Genomic DNA, 10,512 nt, shown 5'->3' with positions numbered 1-10,512 from the left:
GTTCCATTACTTGTTATTGGTCTGTTCAGAATTTGTGTTTTTTTCTGATTCAATCTTAGGAGGTTGTGCATTTCCACGAATGTATCAGTTTCCTCTAGTTTTGATGGTTTGTGTGCATAGAGTTTTTAATAGTAGTCTCTGAGGATCTTCTGTATTTCTGTGAGCTCACTAGTGATGTCACCTTTGTCATTTCTAATTGTACTTATTTGGATCTTCTCTCTGTTTTTCTTTGTTAATCTGGCTGGTGATCTGTCTATTGTTTCAAATAACCAATTTTTCATTTCATTGATTCTTTGCATTTTTTGGTCTCTATTTAGTTCTGTTCTGATTTTAGTTATTTCTTTTCTTCTGCTAGCTCTGGGTTTAGTTTGTCCTTCTTTTTTGTTTCCTTAAGGTGTGAGGTTAGGTTGTTAATTTGAGATCTTCCTATCTTTTTGACATAAGCATTCAATGCTATCAACTTTTCTGTTAACACTGCTTTTGCCACATCACAGAGGTTTTGGTACATTGTGTCTCTGTTTTCATTTATTTCAAAGCATTTTTGTTTTTTGAGATGGAGTCTCACTCTGTCGCCCAGGCTGGAGTACAGTGGCACGTCAAAGCATTTTTTTATAGCTGCCATAATTTCATTGTTTACTCACATGTTTTTCAGGAGGTGGTTTTTTAGTTTCCATGTATTTGTTGGAAACCATTGCTTGTTGCTTAAGTGAAGTCCAGAAATTCATTACAAAGTTTGTAAAGAAGCTCCATTTGAAGAGCAAGGGAGTCTGTTGTTTGGCTGACTAACATTGTAGTTTTATGAATTACATACATTATCGTCAGTCGTGTGCAGAATTAATTAATTTCACATTGCCTTGGTTGCAAACAACCTGTGATGATAATGTCAAAGAACCAGAGAAAATAATGAATGAATATGATAGCAAAAATAAAGACCTTAGTCTCTATCTCAATATCTAGAACACATCAACCTTAATCAGTAATAGAGATAAACAACAGAATTAGACCAAAAGCATGCTACACACTTAGGTCCACCCTACCTCTCCTTTAAAGGTACCCAGCTTCGTTAGCCAGAACATATATATCAGACCTTTGAATAATAAGTTTAAGAGCATGAACAGTTCCAGAGTGTTGAGAAAGAGTAAATAATCCACACATAGTTCAAATGATCCTTGTTAACAATGACTGGTTTCTCTTGTAACTGGACTGAACATAATGTAAAAACATAAAAACAATTTTTCCGCATACTACTGACAAGATCTTACTTACCTTTGTACAAGGTGATGTCATCATTACACTGTCTCTGAAAGAAAAGTTGGCTGATTTTATGGTAATTTAGGTATGGGGTTGGTTATCAGTATCATATACATATTTGCTGGAGGAAAATGAGAAGGAAACAGGGACTATGGCAACTCTATGCCCTGAATTCATCCATAGGATGAGCATGGTGAGTTTATCTGAGAAATGTGGGGTTATTCCATTCACCAAATTATTTGGCACGTTTGTCAATAAGAGCAGCTGCTTCTAAAAGTGATGGTACTTTTGAGGCACCTGTGTCCAAGCTCGAAATTGTATCTACTAAAAATGTAAATGTAAAAATGTAAAGGTAGCAAAACTGCCTAAGTGGAGGAAACCCCTTGGCTGCTATGAAACTCTGATCATCAGTGGTAAGTGATCCACAGTGCAAATAGTATGCGAATAAGATTATTGAAATTCACCAAGATCAAATGCAGGTAAAGGATTATGAGTGTGAACACTTCAGGTTGTTGGTCTCAGGATCCTTCCTGTTAGGTTCCGTAAAATCACAGCTTGTCTGTCCCAGGATAACAAAATAAGTAATTCTACCAAATGTTAATAACAGGACCATGTTATTGCTACTCCAGGACCAACAAAGGGAAGCATAAACTTCAACTTACCCTAAATGCAATTGTCAGGGAAGACCACCTGTTTGGAGGAGAGATGCTCCAGCTAGGAAATAAATTGTAAGTGTGTTTAATTAAATGACTCATTACTTCTCTCACCATTTAAAAGAGTTGAGACATCTTTGTTTTCTTAAGGCAAAACAGCAGAGGATCCTAAACGGAAACAAGATGAGGGATAGGAAGATGCCCATGTTGTTAGAAAAATCTTCCAGAATCCTGATTCTGTCTGGTTAGGACCACCACTGGAGACAAAGACCTGGCATGATGTCCCACATTGCTACATACCCAGAACCTTCTCTCCCATACCAGGGCAGTAATTTCCTTACACATCCTTGGGCTAAAGGGGACAAATGGCCAGTCATAGTGGGCTAAAAGGTACTTGACAATTTATAGTGAAATACTGCTGGAAAAAGCAGTTTTTGTCTCTCCCTGACAGAATTCTTCTACTTAAGAAGAGCCACAAGAATTCTGTTTGCATTTGCCGGTTTACAAAGTGAATGGCAAATTAATGATATTTGATATATATAAAATGGGAAGAAAACATTTTAAAGAAAAAGAAATTAAATTATTTAAATGTTATCATTTATCACTTTAAAAGGCAAATCCATGAAAGTTCAGTTGTCATGCAATCTGCCTTATGTTTTCTCCCAGGTTAATTAATGAAGGTACAAAAATAAGGAGGAACAAGAACTAAATGCTAATTTTCAAAAATTTCTACATCTCTGTAAAATCCAAGAGCTTACAACTAAAATTAGTCAAATGACTAGGGTTTTTCTTTCAATATTAATACCTAAGTATTCACTTCCAAATAGAAAGGGAAAAGTTTTAGATTTTTGCCCCCTCCTCCTATAGAGAAATTCCAATAAAATAATAAACCTGATATCTGGTGTTTTTAAAAATTGTTTTTAAAATTTTTTTGTGGAGATGGGTCTCACATGTTGTCCACGCTGGTCTTGAGTTCCTGGCTTCAAGTGATTTTCCTGCCTTGGCCTTCCAAAATGCTGGAATTATAGGCATGACCTACTGCACCCTGCTGGTTTGGGGTTTTTTTTGGGTTGTTTGTTTAGTTTTTCAAAATTGTAGTGAAAGACATATGTGTTTACATCAATCATATTTATATTGTATCTAGAAAGCCACCTTTCTTGGGAAATTTAATCTCAAAGCTGCTGCTTTGAAATGAAAGCATCAAATTAAATGTATACATATGTAAGTATGTAGCCTGTTTAATGTGATGCTAATATTGGTATCTTACTGAAATACCTCAACTATTAAACTGAAAATTGTAGATTGTTCTCACTTAAGCTAGTATGACATTTTCTTTTTCCTCTTGGTATTCCTAAACGCTTGAGCTACTAGGATTGAGTTCTCAAGGATGCAGGGCGATATGTGAAGTACTCCTAGAGATTCAAGGCAGTGGATCTAACATGTATTAAATGTCCATCTGTTATAGATACTGCAATAGATTCTTTATATTTAATTTACTTAATCCCCACATGACTTTATATATTTTTATTCTCCCTTTACAGATAACAAAAATGGAGACCAAGATAAATTGTCCAAGATCATTCAACTATTAAGTACTTGAACTTAGTTTTTAATCATGGTTAATCTGATACCAAACCAGGTATCATGCCATTTTGTATAATCTACAAAGCAGTGTTCATGCAAATTATTTCTATTGGTCAAAAGGATAAATACATTTTCGTAGCTTTTGAAAAATTGCTATACATTCCCTTTCCAAGTTTTCCTCATAACCCTTCATTTTGACATTCTGTTTCACTTATTGTAAAGCTAATGTTTTTAGTGTCCTACAAATCCCTAGCTAAGCCCTGCCCCACCTCTTTCTGGTGTCTTTCTAACCTCCTCATTTACTACTTTTCTTCTTGATCATTATGCTTCAGCCACTCTGGCATTCTTACTATTCCTTGACTATGTGAGGCATACCTTTGTCTCAGGCCTATTTAGCATTAGCTGTCCTCTCTGTCTGGAATGTTCTTGACATTCAGATATCCACAGGCTTCACTTGCTTTTCTCCTTCAAGTTTTTGCTCAAATGTCATCTTCTCAGTGAGGGCCACTCTGGTAACCTTGCTTAAAATTGCCATGTCACCTACTTGAATTCTCTCTTATTTTGTTCCTTCTCTCTCTCTCTCTGTATATATTTTTAGAGACAGGGTCATCTTCTGTTGCCCAGGCTGGGGTATGGTGGCACAATCATAGCTCACTGTATGTAGCCTTGAACTCCTTGGCTCAGTTGATCCTCCTGCCTCAGCCTCTTGTATAGCTAGGATTACAGGCATGTGTCATCATATCCAGTTAATTAAAAAAATTTTTTTAAGAGATGGCATCTCACTATGTTGTCCAGGCAGGTCTTAAACTTCGGGTCTCAAGTGATCCTCCCACCTTGGTCTCTCAAAGTGTTGGGGTTATGGGCATGAGCCACCATACCTGGATCTATATTTTTTCCAGAACACGTATCACCTTCCAACATACTGTATGATTTACTTATTATCTGCCCACTCTTTCCTTACTAGAGTGTAAAATCCATACACTTTTTTTTTTTGAGACAGGATCTTGCTCTGTCGCCCAGGCTAGAGTGCAATAATGTTATCACAGTTCACTGCAGCCTAGAACTCCATGTTACCATGTAGAGTAGTGCACACTATCACATCTGGCTAATTTTTGTATTTTTTGTAGAGAAGGTTTTGCCATGTTGCCCAGGCTGGTCTCAAATTCCTGAGCTCAAGCAGTTCTCCTGACTTGGCCTCCCAAAGTGCTGGGGTTACAGATTTAAGCCACCGCACCTGGCCAAGATTTTAATCTGTTTTATTTAATGATGCAACCTCAGTGCTTACAGCAGTAGTTGGCACAGAGTGCTTAATAAATATTTGTTAAATGAAAAATAGAATGAATGAATAAGATATTATTTCTTCAGAGGTTTTCTGAACCTCTACAGCAGTAGATAGAAGAGTCCCTCGGTGTATTATCATCAGACAGTGGCCCTGGTATGTAGTGGATAGATCCCGATTTATGTGAGTGATTATATAGTCAGTATATTTTTGGTAAAGTGACTTCTTTATGGTGATTCTTGAATATTTTTTTGTTTTAGCATATATATATATTTAGTGGATGGGGATCTTACTAGGTTGCCCAGGCTGGTCTCAAACTCCTAGACTCAAGAGATCCTGCCACCTCAGCCTCCTAAGTAACTGAAACTATAGGCACATGCCACCACACATGGCTGTATTCTTAGATTTTTGGGGTAATTTTTTTCTTTTCATTCTGGGAATTTTAAGATATAAACTAAAGTGGAGATTTAGCAGTTACCCCCACACAGCTAACCTTACTCCTTGCTCACAGCCACCTCCTGAAGATTATTTTGAAGCAAAATGCTATGGTGGGGAGAAAACATATCATTTCAGTTGTAAGTTATCTGAATTATCTGAAAGGTTTTTGATAGACTTGAATATTGTTGAAACTCAATATTGCAGCTCATAATTTGTTCCAAAATATGATTAAGTCCCTACTAGAGCAAGTCACTCATATTCTAGAATTTTACTGTATTTTTATTTTCCCCTCTAAGATCTAAACCAGTTTTCTCATTTACGTTTGATCTAAATGTGACTTTCCCCCTTTTCATTGTAAAGGTTTTTTTCCTAAGTAAAAAATCTATGAGCACTGTGTTGGCCTGGCCTCAAACTCCCAGACTCAAGCAATCTTTCTGCTTCAGCTTCCTGAGTAGCTGTCAATGTATTTATAAGAAAAAACCAAAACAAAACAAAACTCCTCCTTAAGGTATCTGTTTTCATACAAATGGACTTTTTAATAAGTGACTGGATACTTAAAAAGAAAAAGCTATTTGTTTTTAGGGTAGTAGGATTATGGGTAATATTTAATTTTTAAAAATTGAACTATTTTTATTATTACTATTAAAAGTCAAAAGCATTTTGTAATTGAGCATTCTCTACTTATCTGTGCAATATGAGATGACCAAATCAGTGGTGCATGAAAAGGGTCAATTTTGTTGTACAAATGGCTGAAGAAGAGCTGTATATAACACTTTGTTCAGAGTCAATGAACTGTGATTTTTATCTGAAAGGTTATAGCTTATTTTTCAAGCCTAAATTCTCTCTGTGCTATGGGGTTACTTCAGGCAGTCTCAATGTATGACCAAAGTCTATGTGTTTAATCTGCTGTTATTATAGGCCCCTATAATTCATAAGTATGTTTTTAGATTGGGGAGGGGAGGAGGGAGCAAACATTTTGTATAACTATAATAGTTTGTACATTATTAAAATAAATTACAGTTAATTAAAATGTTCTAAATAGAGAAATATCTTATGTGTGATTTTTAATATATTATTAAACTATTAAATTTAGTCTTCATTATTTTCTTAGCTTACCAGTTGTGAAAGTGAATAACAAATTTGCTGTTTTCTGTTAACTAAATTATAGTCCATGTTAAGGAACCTCTTCTGCTTAGAAACATTTGAAAGTTTTAAGTGCTGACTAGGAAATTTAAAAATGTTATATTATCTTAAAAAGATTTTCTTGACAGACAAATCAGCATCTCTGCCAGTTTTTGTATCATTATTTTTGGCAAGATAATTAGCTGTAATGCCAGAATTCAGATATATGGTAGCTGGAGTTATAGATGATCCAAAAATTTATTCTCAAACTGTGATTTATCGCTCAACCATAGGAAGTAGGGTGTGGATTACAAATAACTAGGTGTATACATGGTTTTAAAGCTACCCAAATAAAAATAAGTAGCCTAATAAAAGGATGAGAGCTTTTGAACTATAATCACTTTGATTATTTTAAGTTAGCAGAACATTCCAAGCCTTAGCACTCTGTCAAGATTTTGGCAGTACATTATGGTATATATACAGTACAGTAATGCTCAGCTTTTCTTGAGGGAAAAGGTATAACTTTGGACAGTTTCGGACATATGTATCTTTTACCCATGAGGGAGTAGTTGAAGTTACAGCCGAAAGGAGTTAATTGATAGAATAAGGTTTCTGAGGAGCTGATTGGTAAGGCCAACTTAAATTGTTGTGCCTAAGGATGCTGGCGAAGTGGGTAAGGAGGGACTAAAATTGTGTGCTTAGTTTGATAAGCTTGTGCCCTTGTGTAGATATTGTGTACCTAGAGAAGGAGCCTTTCTCTTACAAAGTGTAACAGCATAAGCTCTGAGAGGCTCTGGTGGACAGAGATGAGTCTCAGAGGGCAGAAGTGATTGATTCCTATTCCATAATGACAGTAGGAGTGTAGAAAGATCTAAAGAGTCTCCTTCAAATATCTGTTTAATATTTTATTCAGGGTAGAAAGATATTTGCTTTCTAGTAAAAAAATTGCATACTTCTATATGTTCATAATAAAAGATTTAATAACATGCACAGAACATAGCTTAATATTTTAATTTTATATTAAAAAAACATTGATTTCCTACCACTGAAAATTAGGTAGCGTTATTTATTCATACTCATTAAGGATTGGGGTAAGGGCCTATAGTTGATCTGACTCCTCTCTTCCTTTTGGAAGTCATCACCAATAATTTATTTCCTTGTTCATTTCAGCCACAGAGAGGTCCTTGTTTCTGTTTTTGGTACTAGCCACTTCCTCTGTTTAGAATGTTCTGTTCTCTACTGTATCTATGCATGGTTGTTTCCTTTTTATCCTTTAGGTCTGTTGTACCTCAGTGTGGCTCTTCCTTACTTTTTTTTTTAAGCAAAACAAAAGCCCAGATTTATTGAAACAAAAGTACACTCCACAGGTTGGGAATGGGCTCCAGCAAGCAGCTCAAGAGCCCTGGTTACAGAATTTTCTGGAGTTTAAATATCCTCTAGTGGTTTCCCATTTGTTACTTCATTATACCCTAAGTAAATGAAAACCTGGCTTAGAGCCAGACTGATTGGTTGTAGGAGGGGACCAGTCAGAAGTACTTTCATTTTTCATCTGTGAAGCAGCAGAAAGGGGGGATTGCAAAGGGAATAGCTTCCTCTTCTTTTTTTTCTTTGTAAACAATGAGGAACTATTTATTGAAACTGGATGCTTACTTTTAATCTCTATAAGCAACCTCCTCATCCCTAGTCTTCTCTATGTGTCTCCCTATGTTTTCCTAAAAATAGTGTTTATTACTATATATCATCTTCGTTTATATGTTTAGTATCTGTTCCTCCTAGAATGTAAATCCCCCAAGAGCAGGGACCTTGTTTGTCTTGTTTACCACTATAACCTTGGTTTCTTAGAACTGTACCTGGTATATAATTGGTACTCAATAATATTGTTGAATAAATTATTAAAGTTGAAAAGTCCTGTTCAAAATATATTTCAGGTTACTTTTTAATGTTTCTTCGTTGGCAACATGCTTCTCACTTTTATTTTGTTCTTTCATTGGTTTTCTTGTGCTGTTTTCTGAACCAGACAGCTTCCTGTGAGGAATATTAAAGATTTCAAATTTAAATTAAAAAAAAAACCAAATTACTTGCTCCTGGTAAATAGCACCATACAATGCATGATTTAATTTTAAGTTTTCTGTAGATTGTGACTTTCAGTTTTTGCTTTTGTTTTTTAATGTGAACCAAAGATGTATTTCTTTATTTCTTGCATTTGAAGTACTCTTTGATGACATCCTTGGCCTGAGACTCCTTGCCATAGTCCTTAACTACTATACAACTGCAACCAATCACTTTACCGGGCTTCCCCTCTCTGTCAGTTTTACAGAGGCCTACCCATTCCCCTAGTTTCTCGTTGTCATCAACCTTAATTAGGTTGATTTGGTGTTCGGCACAAAGGGTCTCCACCAACCTGACATACATAGGCTCATCACAGTTGGATGCAAGCACACAAAGATGGGTTTGGTGCTTGTCAAAGGCTTTGGCAGCTTTGCGAATTCCACATGCTAGGCCATCAAGGATGAGGGCAGTCTTCATCTCTTGTAAATCAGTATTAACATCCATTACACCTCTAGCAGCAATGCCTTCCTCGGCCATGGCTGTGGATTACGGGTGAAGCTGAATCTTGAATGCACCCAAGCCTCCGCCTCCGCCTCCGCATGACTTCATGACTTGGTGGCACGGAAAGAGCGACTATCACTTTTAAGTCCCTGTTAACCATTTGGATCAGGATTGGTGACACTACCTTCAGTAGCACTATATAATCTATTAAGTAGATTCAGTCTGCAAAGATACTTGATGGAGATAGCTTGATGTTGGCAAAGTTATTTAAAGAAATTTTTTTGGCTGGGCACAGTGGCTCATGCCTGTAATCCCATTACTTTGGGAGACCAAGGAGGGTGAATCATGAAGCCAGGAGTTTGAGACCAGCCTGACCAACATGGTGAAACCTGTCTCTACTAAAAATTTAAAAATCAGCTGGGCGTGGTGGTGGGTGCCTATAATCCCAGCTACTCAGGAAGGTGAGGCAGGTTCTCAATCACTTGAAACAGGGAGGTGGAGGTTGCAGTGAGCCAAGATCGTGATCCAGCCTGGGCTACAGAGTGAGACTCCGTCTCAAAAAAAATTTTTTTTTCCAAATGCTTTCAACTTTGAGGACTTAGGGACTGTTACACATTTGCCTGGTTATGAAGCAGTTGCATTAAATAGTCCTTTATTATCATTTTATTCCAATGTTGTTATAGTGCCTCTTGAAGACTGGTCTCAGGCTTCTATTTGGTCAGTGAACCCTTTAATCCAGCTCTGAGAAATGGATAGGTATGGGTATATGTCACTTTAAGTGTGATAGCAAGAATTGGAGGAGTTCTTGGCTGATGTCTTTTATTATCAATGGATTAGGAGGCAAGGTCATTTGCTGAGACCAAGTAGAGAAATAGCTGGCTGGAAAGTGTGAGGGAAGTAAAGAAGAATGGGAGGAAACTGAATAGGGAAGTGAAGAAGGATTATTTGGTAGAGCTGAGAACCAAACTGAGATAGGTAACTATGCATTTTTAGTGGTATCAATCTTATGTTCATTTGTGTGAACAACTGGAATGGTAAATAATATAAACACTTCCTTGAATTCTTAGTATATGTTTGGCAGTTGAAATAAAAAATAACACTGTCTAATAGGGTTTTCAATGTGTGTAGATATATAGTGAGATAACTAACACAAAGGAGAGGGCAAAATGACCTAACTGATGGCAATGTTTCTATATACTTTAATTGTTAAAATTGTGATTCTAAGAAGACTGAGTAGTTTTTATTGTAATCCCTAAAGCTACCAGTAAAAAAGATATATAGTAATAACATAGTAGATGAACTTAAATCAAATACTAGATAATACTCAAATTTTCAAAAAGGCAGGAAATGTGAAACAGGAAAATAGAGGAGACAAACATAAAACAATAAAATGGTAGCTCTAAATTCAAACATATCTGTATCTACATATATACATATGTGGTCTAAATATAAGAACTAAAAGACATTAATTGTCAGATTCTATAATAATAACAAAAAGACCTCACCATATTCTGTCTGTACAAGAAGTCCACTTTAAATACAGTGATACAGACAGTTTAAAAGAAAATGATGGAAAAAGATATACTGTGTAAATACTAATCAAAATATACTTGGATGATACCTCATTAAATAGAT

At 36.0% G+C, this 10,512-nt stretch overlaps 1 pseudogene; it reads right to left on the bottom strand.

Moving 5' to 3' along the window:
* Positions 1-8,441: 8,441 nt before the first annotated feature.
* LOC100405308 (ribosomal protein S12 pseudogene) lies at positions 8,442-8,974 on the bottom strand (annotated as a pseudogene).
* Between the last annotated feature and the right edge of the window lie 1,538 nt (positions 8,975-10,512).

Source organism: Callithrix jacchus, chromosome 14, assembly GCF_049354715.1.
Source record: "Callithrix jacchus isolate 240 chromosome 14, calJac240_pri, whole genome shotgun sequence".
In the NCBI taxonomy this organism is placed as follows: Eukaryota; Metazoa; Chordata; class Mammalia; order Primates; family Cebidae; genus Callithrix; species Callithrix jacchus.
The sequence above is the reverse complement of the archived record's forward strand: the minus strand, read 5'-3'. Positions and strand labels throughout refer to the sequence as shown.